Genomic DNA, 14,906 nt, shown 5'->3' with positions numbered 1-14,906 from the left:
GTTAACCCGTACTTTTTTTTATTTTTTTTCTTTCGTTAATACTAATTTTTTTATTTAGTTATTAGACTTTCGTAACACGAATCTCGGGTTTAACGAGTTAACCTGGTTTAACAAGGTAACCCGAAGTTTTTTTTTTTTGCTTTTTTTTTTTCTTTTTAATTAATTTTTTTTGTTTAGTTTAATTTGTTAATGTTAAATTTCTTTATATTTAGTTATCAGACTTTCATAACACATATACCGAGTTTGACGGGTTAACTTGGTTTCACGGGTTAACCGAGTTAATTTTGGGTTAACCTATCAATTTTTTTTTCTATTTAGTTTTTTTTTTTTCTTTTCGTTTTTTTTGAGCTTTTTTTAAAAAACAAACTTTTTTTTTTCATTTTTTTGTTTTCTATCCCTTTTAGTTTTTTTTCTTCTTTTTTTTGTTTTTTTTTCTTTTAATAATTTTTTTTAATTTAGTTTGTTAATGTTAATTTTTTTATTAGTTATCAAACTTTCATGACACTAATCTCAGATTTAACAGATTAACTTGATTTCATAAGTTAATCTGGATTTTTTTTGTTTTTTTTGTTTTAAATTAATTTTTTTCGTTTTACTTTAGTTTGTTAATGTTAAATTTCTTTCTATTTAGTTGTTAGACTTTCATGACACATATCTCAGGTTTCATGGGTTAACCCAGTTAATTTTGGGTTAACCCGTCCATTTCTTTTTTCTTTTTTTTCTTTGGTTAATGTTAAATTTTTTTTTTGATTTAGTTATCAGATTTTCATGACACGGATCCTGGGTTTAATGGGTTAACCTGATTAGACGAGTTAACCCGGAGTTTTTTTTTCTTTTTAATTAATTTTTTTTTTTAGTTTAGTTTCTTAATGTTAAATTTCTTTTTATTTAGTTATCAAATTTTCATGATACATATCCCAGGTTTTATGGGTTAACCCAGTTAATTCTGGGTTAACCCATACTTTTTTTTTTATTTTTTTTCTTTTGTTAATACTAATTTTTTTATTTAGTTATCAGACTTTCATAACACGAATCTCGGGTTTAACGAGTTAACCTGGTTTAACAAGGTAACCCGAAGTTTTTTTTTTTTTGCTTTTTTTTTCTTTTTAATTAATTTTTTTTGTTTAGTTTAATTTGTTAATGTTAAATTTCTTTATATTTAGTTATCAGACTTTCATAACACATATACCGAGTTTGACAGGTTAACCTGGTTTCACGGGTTAACCGAGTTAATTTTGGGTTAACCTATCAATTTTTTTTTCTATTTAGTTATCAAACTTTCATGACGTGAATCCTAGGTTTAATGGGTTAACCTAGTTTGAAGGGTTAAACTAGTTAATTTAGATTTTTTTTTTTTTTACTTTTTCTTCATTAGTTTTTTCTTCTTATAGGTTTTTTTATTTTTCATTAATACTTTTTTGTTTAACTTAGTTCATTAATACTAAATTTTTTTCTACTTAGTTATTGATTGATGCCTTTAGTTTTTTTTCTTTTTGTTTTTTTTCGTTTTTATATCTTTGACTTTGGATTGCATAGTGCAATACATAGTGAAAAGGTTGATGTTTTTTGTTTGTTTTTTATTTTGTTTTTGTTTTTTTACTTTTTAATTATTATTAGTTTAAAATTTGGTTTGTTTATGTTTTTTTTTTTCTATTTAGTTATAAGACTTTCATGACATGGATCTCATGTTTGATGGGTTAGCTGACACAACCAAAAGATTGATGTCTTCTCCCAAGTGTAGGAGTGTCAAAGTAATATATAACCCAATAAGACTGGGGTCAAACCACAGGGAGGTTAATTGTATAAATTATAGACAACAATAATACAACAACAACAGTAATAGTAATATTAATAATAAAGAAAAAGAGGAAAAAGTTGATGAGAATTTTGACATGGAAGATCAATGTGATAATTAAACAATGATAAAAACAAGTGTCAAGGTTAGAGGATCCACTAATGGTATTTCAAACAAGTATAGTATAAACTCTTATTACTCAACTGGAAACCACACACAAAACTTATTATAAATTGTTAACATGATCATATTAATTATCTTATTTAAATAACACGAAACTTTTAAATATTATCAGGAATTCATGATGCTAACTTATGTTAACAACAAATCAATTTCCTTTCATAACACAGGTGTATGTAATACCATACGGTTGGGCTATGAGAGTGCCAAGCATTTGTTGTACCAAGTGTTATACGACACAGATCTAGATTAACCATTTAACAAGCAAGGTATTAAGAATTAGTAAGATAAAAAGATAAGACATGTTAATATCAAACATTAAGGTTCATGTTGAGTTTACAATATACTTATTTTTACACCATTAGTGTAACCTTTTCACCTTGACATAATAAACTTAGCTAAATATAATGAAGAAAAGAAACATAAATAAACAAAATAAAAACATAAATAAGATACAAGTTAACTAAGTAAAGGAAAGAAAATGAAAAGCATAAATAAGGTATTAATGAAAGCAAAACTTAAAAATAACAAAAAAATATATATAAAGAGAGAGAGTAAGAGCAAGTTTTTTATCTGAATAATCAAGCCCCCCAAATGCATGGCAAATGCCTCCTTTTATAGGTTAAAATTTGGAATTATTGATTTGATAACTAATTGTTGAGTGGGTGGCCAACTCTTGATTTGGTGAAAATCCTTATCTTCTTGTCTAAATAAAACATCATTGTTAGTATCAGAACTGGATCCACCTATACTTATGAAGCTTATAGGAAACTGTCTTAGCTTTCCAGGAAAAAACATTGAGGTCATTTGGACTTCTAAAACTCGAGATATGGGCTGAACAGTGTCTGGGCTGCAGGATAGATTCAGACTTCTCCGTTGTTGCTATAATTTGGACTTGAAAACGACCTTTTTAGATCTTGGACTCCATATGAAAGTTGTAGGCCTATGTCTTACCAAATCTGTCCTAAAATTTGAGGTCATTTAGACATCTAGAACTCGAGATATGACCTAATTACTGAACAATGTTCTAGTTTGGACTACACTAACATCTCTTTGTCCTTTCAATTTCAATACTTAAACTCATCAATCAATCCTTTCATTTATGTGATATGCCTGCATTTAAGATGAACATTTACCATAAATTAAAGGTATCTTATATTATTAAGTATGTTATTATAAAACATGCTTTAGTTAAGGAGTTATTGATACTTCAAGTGCAAAATGATAATATAAAACCTTGATAAAAATGCACTTTTAAGTACTAATCATTAACCCAGCTAATTCAAACTTTTTTTCTTTTTCTTCATTAGTTTTTTTCTTCGTATAGGTTTTTTCTTCTTTGTTTTTCCCTTTTTAACTAAATGTTTTTAATTTAGTTTGTTGATATTAAAATTCTTTCTATTTAGTTATCAGACTTTCATGACATGGATCTCAGGTTTAATGGGTTACCTAGTTAAATTAGTTTTTTTTTTCTTTTTCTTCATTAGTTTTTTTCTTCCTATAGGTTTTTTTTTCTTTTAACCCAGTTAGTTTTTTTCTTTTTGCTTTGTTGCCTTTTTTATGCCTTTGATTGTGGACTGCACAGTGCAGTCTATAGTGAAAACCGATGCCTTTTGTTTGTTTTTTTTCCCTTTTTAATTAATTATTTTTGTTTATTTTGGTTTGTTAATGTTAAATTTTTATTTCTATTTAGTTATCAAAATTTAATGACACGGATCCCGGGTTTAACGGGTTAGCCTAGTTAATTCTGGGTTAACTCGTCAATTTTTTTTTTCTATTTAATTATCGAACTTTTACAACACGAATCCAATGTTTGACGGGTTAACTTGGTTTGAAGGGTTACTCTAGTTAATTTAGATTTTTTTTTCTTTTTCTTCATTAGTTATTTTCTTCATGTTGGTTTTTTTTTTTCTATGATTTTTTTTCTTTTTACTTAATCTATTTAATTATCATATTTTTATGATACGAGCTTGCAGCCAGACCCATATCCAAGGCTATTGGGTCTGGTATTGCAGTCAAACCCATTTAAACTTGGAGCATGCAAGTTTAATATTATTATTAATATTATAAATATTACTCTTAGATCAGACGTTACAGCCAAACACAAGACTCTTGGGTATAGCTTTGGCAGAAATACCTAACACTTTTAGATCTTAGTTTTTTTTAATATTTTTTATACAAAAAAAATAACTCGCGGCATCGCGCGGGTCATCTAACTAGTTATTACTATATTGTATTGGAGTTGGTTGGGGTTTTTCTTTCTATCAAAGGGGAAACGAAGGAATATCAAGGGAGTCTTTTGCCGATAGAAGTTTTTAAAAGTTTTGAATTTTTATTTTATTATTAGTTTTATTATTGATTTGTTTTAATCTATTAATATTAAAAATAAATTTAAAAAATATATAAAAAATATTATTATAATATATTTCTAAATAAAAATATATTTTAAAAAATAATAATAATTATTATTTTAAACAATCATGGATCATTGTTTTTTTTATATTTAAAAATGTGAGAATATTTTTTTAAAATTATTTTTTATTTATATTAAAATGATAATTTTTTTATTTTAAAAAATTATTTTTGATATTAATATATCAAAATAATTTAAAATATAAAAAATATTTATAAAAAAAAATAAATTTTATTTAATAAAAACAATATCAAAAAAGCTTTGTTTGGGTTTATTTGGTTAGACTGGAGTTTAAGAGTTAATAAGTTAGTGAACGCTAAAAAATCAAATGAACATAGCAAGAAAACAACAAATTTTAAAATTAATTATTTTAGTATGTGGTTGAGAATTTTGTAGTCATTTTCCTCTCTTTTAGAAAATGAAATTATTATTTGCTGTGAAGGCTAGGTAGGGAACAATATTGGCGTGTTGTGGTTACCTTGAAGATACTTATCATGTTAGACTTTTAAATTTAACAAGTTATTTAACTAATTAGCAAATGTATTGAATGGTCAACTAAATTCAAGAAAAAAAATTGATTTTATAAATTATAATATATATATATATATATATATATATATATATAAAACTAAAGAAGCTGAGTCATTTACAGAAGGTTAGATAATTCATTATATACTTGCTCAATATAATTATTTTTTTACTCTTTTCAATACAAACTTTTTGTCTTACTTGCAGGTGTAAAATGGTATTTTTAATGTGATATAGAGATAATTTGCAAATTGATTAGAGACAATTTAGTAATTTATATTTTTTATATACAATTTAATTACATAGATACCATTGAAAGGCAAAAAAACAAAAAATAAAAAGCTAAGAGGGTTTTTGAGTAATTTTATTTTTTATAAATAGTACAATTACTTCATTGTCATTAAAGTTAAGAAAATTAATGGATGAGTCAAACGGTATTTTAGTATTTTTCTCATTGTTTTTTGTTATATTCTATTTGGATTAGGACTGTATTAGTATTTTCATAAATAAAAATAATAATTTGAAAATATATTGGCGCGTGCGGATCACACACCAACAAGCAGATACCACTTGCACCCTATAAGCAGGGCGTGTGGCATCATTCGACGATAAAAATCTCCTAACTACCATGTCATCTGAAATGTTCAATGAAGGCAAAGCTTATGGGGTAACGTGTTTTGCTCAAATCATAGCGGTTGGCTTTTTTCTCCTCCTCTTATTTTCTCTCTCCACTCACTTAAATTTGTGTCATCTCAACCAAAAATCAAGAATCAAGGTTGTCTCATTTATTGTCTTTCAATTATGACTTTTTTTTTTCTTTTGATTGAGCTTTTTTTGTTTTGGATTTGTTTAAAATTGTTTTTTTTTAGTTTTATTTATTTTCCATTTGTTTAATTTGTTTTTTTATATCAAATGTGATACTCATTTTTTTAATTGTTGTTTTTTATTTGTTTTTTTTTCCTTTCAATTTTAACCCACAATATTTCATTTCATTATTTTTCCATATTGATTTTTCATTCTTTTAATTTCTCCTTTTTTTTAATTTTTTTCTTTCAATTAGACCCTTAACATTTTATTTCATTTTTTTTTTATCCAATTTTGATTATCATTCTTTTAATTGCTTTTTTATCCTTTTTTTTATTAAGTCCCTCATTATTTTCTTTCATTGGTTTTTATACCAAATTTAACCCTTATTATTTTGATTACTATTTGTTTTCTTTTTAGTTTTTTATGGTTAAGAGTTTTGTTCAAGATTTTTTTTGTTTTATATATGGTCATTTCAGTCTCATGACCACAATTTCTTGTTTTGAAGATTAACCCAATTTAACTTTAATTTTTTTTATTTTAGTTTAGTTTCATTATTTGATATTAGAATATTGGGCCTTGAGCTTTTTATTTTTTACTCTTTGCTTTCTCCGGGTTAGCCCATGTCACAAGTTAGTCAAGTAAATAAGGGTTGCTTTGGATTTGTTTTCCAATGTTATTTAATTTTTTAATTTGATCTTTTGACATTGGGCTATTGGGTATTGAAATTTATTTTTTTATGTTTTTTCTTTCTATAAAGTTATCTAGGGTCACATGTTCGTTAGGTTAACATAATGTGACTCAATTTTTTTCAATATATTTTTTATTTAGATTTGATCCTTTTTTTCTAGGTCATTTTTTTTTTAAATAAATTTTCTTATCGTAATCTCATGTCGTGAGTGGTGGGTTAAGAGAATAAAACCGGGTTAACTCGGGTTTTTATCTTTCACATTTCTTTGTGATTTTTTTTCAATTTTATCTTTTGAATTTAGCTTTGTTAGGCCTTGAGCTTTCTTTCTTTTTTCACTTTTCTTCCTTTGTTGTTATTCCGGGTCGTGGGTTAGTCAAATTAACCAAGGTTTACTTAGGTTAACTTTTTTATGTTAGAAAAAAAATTGACCCACCCGCATTATAGTGTAGAAAAAAAATCTAGTAAAAACACCTAAAAGAAATCAGTAATGTACAATGGCATATGAGACAATTCATTGTAGATTAACATAGTTAATTGTTTTTCCCCCCTCTTTTACACAAAACAATTGCCTACCTTGTGAGGGTAAAATCATCATTTTTCAAGGGATATAATGGTCATTAGAAAATTTATTGGGGACCATTTTGTTGGTATGCTTTTTTTGCATGGTAAAATAACTTTATTGTCCTTGTAAATAAAAAATATAGGGCTTTTGCCTAGAGGTTTTTTTGTCTTTTCTATTTTTAAGCATTATAAAATGACATACATACCCTTAATAGTTAAAAAATATTGAACTTAAAGATAGGGATTTTTTAGTCTTTTCATATTTTTTAGTACAATTTAATGATAGATTTACCTTTAAAATTAAAACATTTAAGGATAGTTTAGAAGGGGGTTTTCGTCTTTACAATATATATTTTTTGTAATTTGTAGATGCCTTTCCTTAAGGGCTGTTTAGTATCTTAACATACTAAAATATTAATAAATAAATAGATAAAAAGTGTTGATGAGTGCATAGCTCACATTAGCATGCGATCACCCTTCGTGCTTTTCTAACGATGCTGGGGAGTCTTTTAACGAGAAAAAAACCAACCATCATGTCATCTTATGCGTCTTCTAGTGGTGCAGCTGATGGAGCTGCGTGTGTGGTCAAATTCACGGTGGTACAATGACAATGGATTTTTTCTCCTCCTCTTAATTTCTCTCTCCTAAGCCTTGGTATTGGCATCAAGCCTTCAAAAAATCATTTGTGTCCTCTAGTTATCATTATTTCAAATTTGATTCTCATTATTTTTATTTCTAATTTTTTCTTATTTTAATGTTATTTGAAGTTTTTTTTTTCAATTTCATCCTTAAGCATTTTATTTCATTTAATATTTTAATCAAATTTGGTACTCATTATTTTGATTGCTATTTTTTTTTATCCTTTGCTTGATTTTATTTATTTATTTCGTCCTTCATTGTTTTATTTCACTTAATATTGTATCCAATTTTGGTCTGACATGGATGCAATTGCATGAAATTAGGAGTTTAAGGGGAAATTAAGTGTAAAATTAAACGTAATTGGAAAAATAGGGATCAAATTAAAAATTGTCAAATCTCAACTACAAAAAAATACCTAATATGTAGGGATTAGCTAAAATAATGTCATTCAAGATACTGTTCATCTTCTTCTTTAACTTTTGGTTGATCGGGTAGGTATTTTCAGGCAAATAAATGAGATGTTTCCGACCACTCTAGAGGTTGCAACTGCTACCATTCAATTGAGAAACACCCCTCTACAACCCTATGTATTTAAAATCAAACATTTACATCCCATATTCTCCATTGATTTCCACAAGGATGAAAAGTTTTGAATGTTTTGACATGTTATTGATTACCTTTACATGTTTTGATTCAATGAATGCCAAAAGTGGCAGAAAAGAGGAGTGTTATTTTTTGTTGATGGAAAGATAGTTCTGGGTTTTGGGTTACTTCTTTGGTTCTTAGAAATGACAAAAGTTGAATTTTAAAGTTCATTTTGTCAAAGCATGCCTTCTGTATTTGAGTTGTTAGTTTTTGAGATTGAAAATCAATGCATTTTCCAAGTGTTACTGTTGTTTTGTTATTGTTTTGGTCCTAATTATATTCATCATTGATAATGTGATTTGTGAGAATAAGAAAGACATGTTTTAAACCACAAATCAGAAAAACATTAAAACATCTAAACCATACAAAGCAGCTTACCTGAAAGAACATGTGCTAGGGGTGCTAATATCTTTTCTAGCCATAACTAGTCTCTTACCCTTTGAATCTCTGATAAAATCAGTATACTCGAGTTTTCTAGTAACTTTGAACCAAACAAGTAGGTGACAACTCCTTCAAACCCCCAACGCCTCACACCCACGTGCGATAAAATGATGACTCCATTGGGGAGAGTACTTCTTGTGACAATATTGGACTAAGCTTTGTGTTTTATATGGTTTATTTGTCGGCAACGTGTTTAAATTCCCATTTTATTCTTGTTTACCTCATTTTATTTATGCTTTAGCATATGTTAGCCTACTCATACATATATATTAGATGTAAACACATGTTTTCATGCATTTTTTTTATTGCTTTAGGATGCGTATGAAAACTTCAAGTTAGGTGGGGGAGTAACGGCTTGCTCTATGACTTTTAGTCAGGGTTTAAGTTCATGAAACCATTCAACTCCTTGTTGGGTGCTTGGACTTATAATGATTGGTATGCAAGCCATCTTACTACCTACTAAGCCCCCATATTACCTCCACAAGGGTAATAACTAGGACAATAAAAGACTCTTTTAAAACTAGATAGTGCTTATTCTTATCTCTTGTAAAGGAACTAGAACTTACCCATAAGATATATGTCTCTTAAATAAACATTATTGCATAAAGACATACTTAACCCTGAGCATCTCGCAGTGTAGGACTTTAGACTAATTGAAAAACGACTTTTATTTAATACGAGTTGGAATCTGAATCCCTACAGCTGTTAAAAAGGGATTGCCTGAGACTAGATCAAATTGGAATCTGAATCCGTACAACTGTTAAAAAGGGATTGCCTAAGACTAGATGATAATAAGTTGTCATTGATTAGTACTTAAAAGTGTATTTTTATCAAGGTTTTATATAATTATTTTGCACTTGAAGTATCAATAACTCCTTAACTAAAACATGTTTTATAATAACAAGTCTGATACTATAAGATACCTTAATATATGGTAAATGTTCATCTTAAATGCAGGCCTATCACATAAATCAAAGGATTGATTGATGAATTTAACTACTGAAATTGAGAAGAAAAAGAGAGGGTGAAGCTTAGAAAAGTGATGCTGGTTTAGTCCAAACTGGAACACTGTTTGGTGATTGGGTCATATATGGAGCTGTAGATCTCGGATTTAGATCTGCTTTATATGGATGGAAAGCTAAGACATAGGCCTAAAACATTCATGGGAATGCAAGACCCAATTCTGTTGTTTGGAAGTCCAAATCTTAGCAACAACGGAGAAGTTAGAATCTGTCTTGCAGCCCAGACACTATTTAATGTTCAGCCCATATCTCGAGTTCTAGAAGTCTAAATGATCTCAATTGTTTTTCTTGAAAAGCTGAGACAATTTCCTAGAACTTTCATAAGTAAAGTTGGTTCAAATTCTGACATTAGCAATGACATTTTGTTTAGACAAGAAGATAAGGATTGTTACCAAGTCAAGATGTGGCCACCCATTCAACAATTGTTCATTAAATCAATAGTTTCAAATTTTGGCCTATGAAAAGAGACATTTGCCATGCATTTAGGTATTTTGATGTTCAGATCAAGATCATGCTCTTGCTATTTTTTTTTTTGTATTTTGTAATGTTTAAGTTTTATTTTATGTTATATTAGTCTCTTGTTTATGCTTTTCATTTCCTTTCCTTTACTTATATAATTATATTCTTATGTTGTTTATTTATGTTTCTTTCTTTCATTATGTTTAGCTAAATTTATTATGTCAATGTGAAAAGGTTACACTAAGGCAAAACTATAGAGAATTCCAGAGAAGTAAAGTGGAAAGCTTTGTGATAAGAGCAACAAATTATCTGATGAGTTGTGGACAAAGAAAATGGGTGCCTTTGATTGGGCACCTGTAAAGCCTTTAGAATCTCCCTCGAGGAATAACTCCTTACTGAAGAGAAATTAAGGAAGTTTGTGGAGCAACAATTAATAGAAAAGTCATGTTTTTAAAGAAGTAGCTAAAAAAGGAAAATATGGCTAGAAACCAAGTTAAGAAAAAGCGAGGAGAATTGAGAGAGAGTTGGATGCAAACCAATATTGAATTTGAGACATTGAAAGCTAATTTCAATGATTGCCAAGAAAGGAATGATATGTCTTTAAGGGTCCAAGCAGAATTAGAAAGTCAGATTGAGCAATATGAGCAATTATTTAAGGAACATATGATGCTTGAAAGTGAGCTGTTTGAAGTGAAAGCCAAAGGAAAAGTTGTCAAGAATTCCTATATTGATGAGATTAACCTATTAAAAAGAGAGCTTAACAATGAAAAAATCAAAGTAAAACACTTGGAAGTGAAAAACAAGTTGTTGAAGCAGCACAATCAGATGACTGATACCAACAACAATCAACTGAATATGAGCAACATGTTACTCTTAGAAAAGATGAGTAACATGGATGAGTAGAATGACTGAGTTTTTGTCTACACCGAAAGAATTTATCTTAATGCTTAACAAGTTGTGAGAGATCTTCACTGATATCAACAATGTGTTTTTAAAATAGTAAAAGGCCACCAGTTAAAAAAAAAAGTGAGACAATAGAGAATTTGGCTAGAGAGAGAAGTGCAGAATTTGGAGGAACCAGTAATGCTCCAGTAGCCATATCATTGGAATCCACTATTGGATCATTCTGATTTTGGGATATATTATTCTTCTCACACTCCTCTACTAACTAACTAGAGGGATTTGAAGGAACACAATCTGTTTGACAAAAAGCATCATTGAAACTTTCCTGGAAAGCAAAAGGAAATACACCTGCAGGGCAGTTTTGGTCGCCGACCTATTTCTCTCTCTTCCACCGTTGGATCATACCAAATTTGGAACATATGGTGTGCCTAGATGTTTTCTTCATTTTGGACGGTGAAGATCGGAAATGCACTCTTCGGCAATGTGTCGTTTGTGTTGAATAGTAGCTCATCCATTTTCAGATTAGCTCAGTTTTATTCAGATCTATGGAGATCCAACCATTGGATCATTCTGATTTTGTGATATATTGTGCACAACGCTATGATCTATATGCTGATCGTTGGGTTCAAAAACCTAATAAGAGGTTGATGACGTATTGCTTTTTGAATCTATTGCTAGTTTTGGCAAAATTTATTAAGCTTGATTAAATACATGTTTTGATGAAATTAGATTTGTGTGGGTGTAAGGTTTATGGAAGATGTAATGGTAAAATATGTTATTGCTATTAGTAATATTATTTATTAATTGTGTATTCTTTATATGAGGGGAATAATGATTATTGTGTAAGAATTCAAAGGAACATTGTTATATAAATATGTTGATTGAATAAAAAGCTAACTTGTTGGTTGTGTGGATATGAATGAGGTAGAACTATGAAGAAATTAAAATGGAAGAAATTTGGAAAATAAAAAATATTTAAGGCTAATCATAAATATATTTTTGGCAAATGAATTAGTTAATGAAGATTATCATGGATTCCAATTAGTAGGGTGAAATTATTGTTGTGATTTAAATGATGTTAAATGACCTTGGATAATTTTGTTCATGCATGAAAATAAGTTTGAAGTTGAAAAGGATTTTCAAGGGATGAAAATCCTCGTTGTCTAAAATTTTAGCTATAAAGAAGGGGCTATTATGATTATTGATTTTGAGTCTTAAAACAAAATAGTTTGGAGTGTATTTCTTCATGAAAATTCTATTTCTATATTATAGCCGTTTATAGAGACAAATCAAGCCCAAAACAGAGTTGTATAGCTTTAGTTACGATAAAAACACTAGATAGTGTTCTGAGTTGGTTAAGCTAATGATTAGTACTTAAAAGTGCATGTTTATCAAGGTTTTATATCATCATTTTGCACTTGAAGTATCAATAACTCCTTAACTAAAGCATGTTTTATAATAACAAGTTTGATACTATAAGATACCTTAATTTATGGTAAATGTTCATCTTAAATGCAGGCCTATCACATAAATAAAAGGATTGAATGATGAGTTTAAGTATTAAAAGTGAAAGGACAAAGAGATGGCCAAATTTAGAAAAGAGATGCTGGTGCAATTCAAACTGGAACATTGCTCGGTAATTGGATCATATCTAGAGCTCTAGATCTCGGATTTAGGTCCATTTTATATGGATGGAAAGGTAAGACAAAGGCCTACAACTTTCATGAGAAGCCCAAGATTTAAAAATGCCGTTTTGAAGTCCAAATTGAAGGAACAACGAAGAAGTCCGAAGCTGTCCTGCAGCCTAGACACTATTTAGTGTTCAGCCCATATCTTGAGTTCTAGAAGTTCAAATAACCTCATCTTTTTTTTGTTGGAAAGCTGAGACAATTTCCTAAAACATTCCTGAGGATTCTGGGCAAATTATGATGTTAGCAATGACGTCTTGTTCAGACAAGAAGATAAGGATTGTCACCAAGTCAAGATGTGGCCACCTACTCATCAATTAGTCAACAAATCAATAGTTCCAAATTTTGGCCTATAAAAGGAGGCACTTACCATGTATTGAGGCATCTTGGTTTTCAGATCAAGATCATGCTCTTGCTTTCTCTCTTTGTATTGCTTATGTTTTGCTTTCATTAATATCAAGTTTATGCACTTCATTTCCTTTCCTTTACTTAGTTAACTTCTTTCTCATTTATGTTGTTATCTTGTTTATTTATGTTTCTTTCTTTCATTATGTTTAGCTAAGTTAATTATGTCAAGGTGAAAAGGGTACACTAATGGTGTAAGAACAAGTATAATATAAACTTAACATGGACCTTAACGTTGGATACTAACATGTTTTATATTTGTTATCTTGTTCACTTTTAATACTTTGCTTGTTAAATGATTAATCTAGATTTATGTTGTATAACACTTGGTACAACAAATAGTTAGTACTTTCATAGCCCATACTGTATGGTATAACCGACACCTGAGCTATGAAAGGAACTTGATTTGTTGTTAACATAAGTTATAATCATGAATGCCTGCCAACATTTATAAGTATTAGCTTTATTCGAATAAGATAACTAATGTAATCATGTTAACAATTTATAATCTGATTGGAACCTCCTGTATGTGTGGTTTCCAATTGAATATTAAGAGTTTATACTATACTTGTTTGAAGTACCATTAGTGGATCCTCTAACCTTGACATTTATTTTTATCGTTGTTTAATCCTTACATTAATCTTTCATCTCAAAGTTCTCATTAATTTCTTCATCTTCTTCTTCTTTTACTACTACTACTACTACTACTACTACTACTACTACTACTACTATTTACATTCTGTTTACATTATATAATATATCCCTTTGATCTTTTCATAAACTCAGTATATAGGCTGGAAACCTGTGACCCGATCTTTTAGATCATTCTCAGGTGTAACAACGCCACGTACTGAGTATTATTATTATTGTTGTTGTTGTTGTTGTTGTTGTTGTTGTTGTTGTCTTTGTCTTGTTATTTATAATTTATACAATTAACTTCTCTGTGGTTCGACCCCGGTCTTGCCGGGTTATTTATTACTTCGACACTCCTGCACTTAGGAGAAGACATCAAGCTTTTGGTCGTGTCAGCTAAATCAATCAAAATTAGATAATTTTTAATCTATGCTTGGAATCACTATGGAATGATGATTTTAATAACAAAATTATAAGAATGAATATGAGCATGAAAATGGGTAAGAGTATGGGATGCTAAGAAAATTCCTTGTGATTAGATTGAGAATACTAGTTGAATGAGAATTAAATAAAGATGTGATGTTGGTTGTATTGTTGATAAAAACTGAATCCCTGGTGGTGCAGGGGAAGCTGTGGGGACTAGATAATTGTATGGAGCAGCAGCACGTGCACTTATTCTAGGTAGGTGATTCATCACCTTATTTTGTAATTATTAGTTTTCTGTAAATATAGGTGTTGTGTATTTAATTGATGTTAAAAGAATGAAACAAATGAATAAGTTGAGTGATTATTACAAATGAGAATTATTGGTAATTTAAGAGAAATTAACAAAAGAGGTTAGTCGGGTGCTAGGTAATTCGTATGGAATTACCGGATTGATTGTGGCAACCAAGATGGGTTAACTGGATTTCTTGGGTAATTAAGAGAATCATCAGGTTTGTTGGTTAACAAGTTAACCGAATATGGGGTAATTCGTATGGAATTACCAGATTAATTGGCTACCAAAAAAGGTTAGCCGGATGTAGAGTAATTTGTATGGAATTATCGGATTGATTTTGGCAACCAAGATGGGTTAGCCGGATTTCTTGGGTAATTAAGA

The sequence above is a fragment of the Populus alba genome, chromosome 13 (assembly GCF_005239225.2).
Source record: "Populus alba chromosome 13, ASM523922v2, whole genome shotgun sequence".
Classification (NCBI taxonomy): domain Eukaryota; kingdom Viridiplantae; phylum Streptophyta; class Magnoliopsida; order Malpighiales; family Salicaceae; genus Populus; species Populus alba.
The sequence above is the reverse complement of the archived record's forward strand: the minus strand, read 5'-3'. Positions refer to the sequence as shown.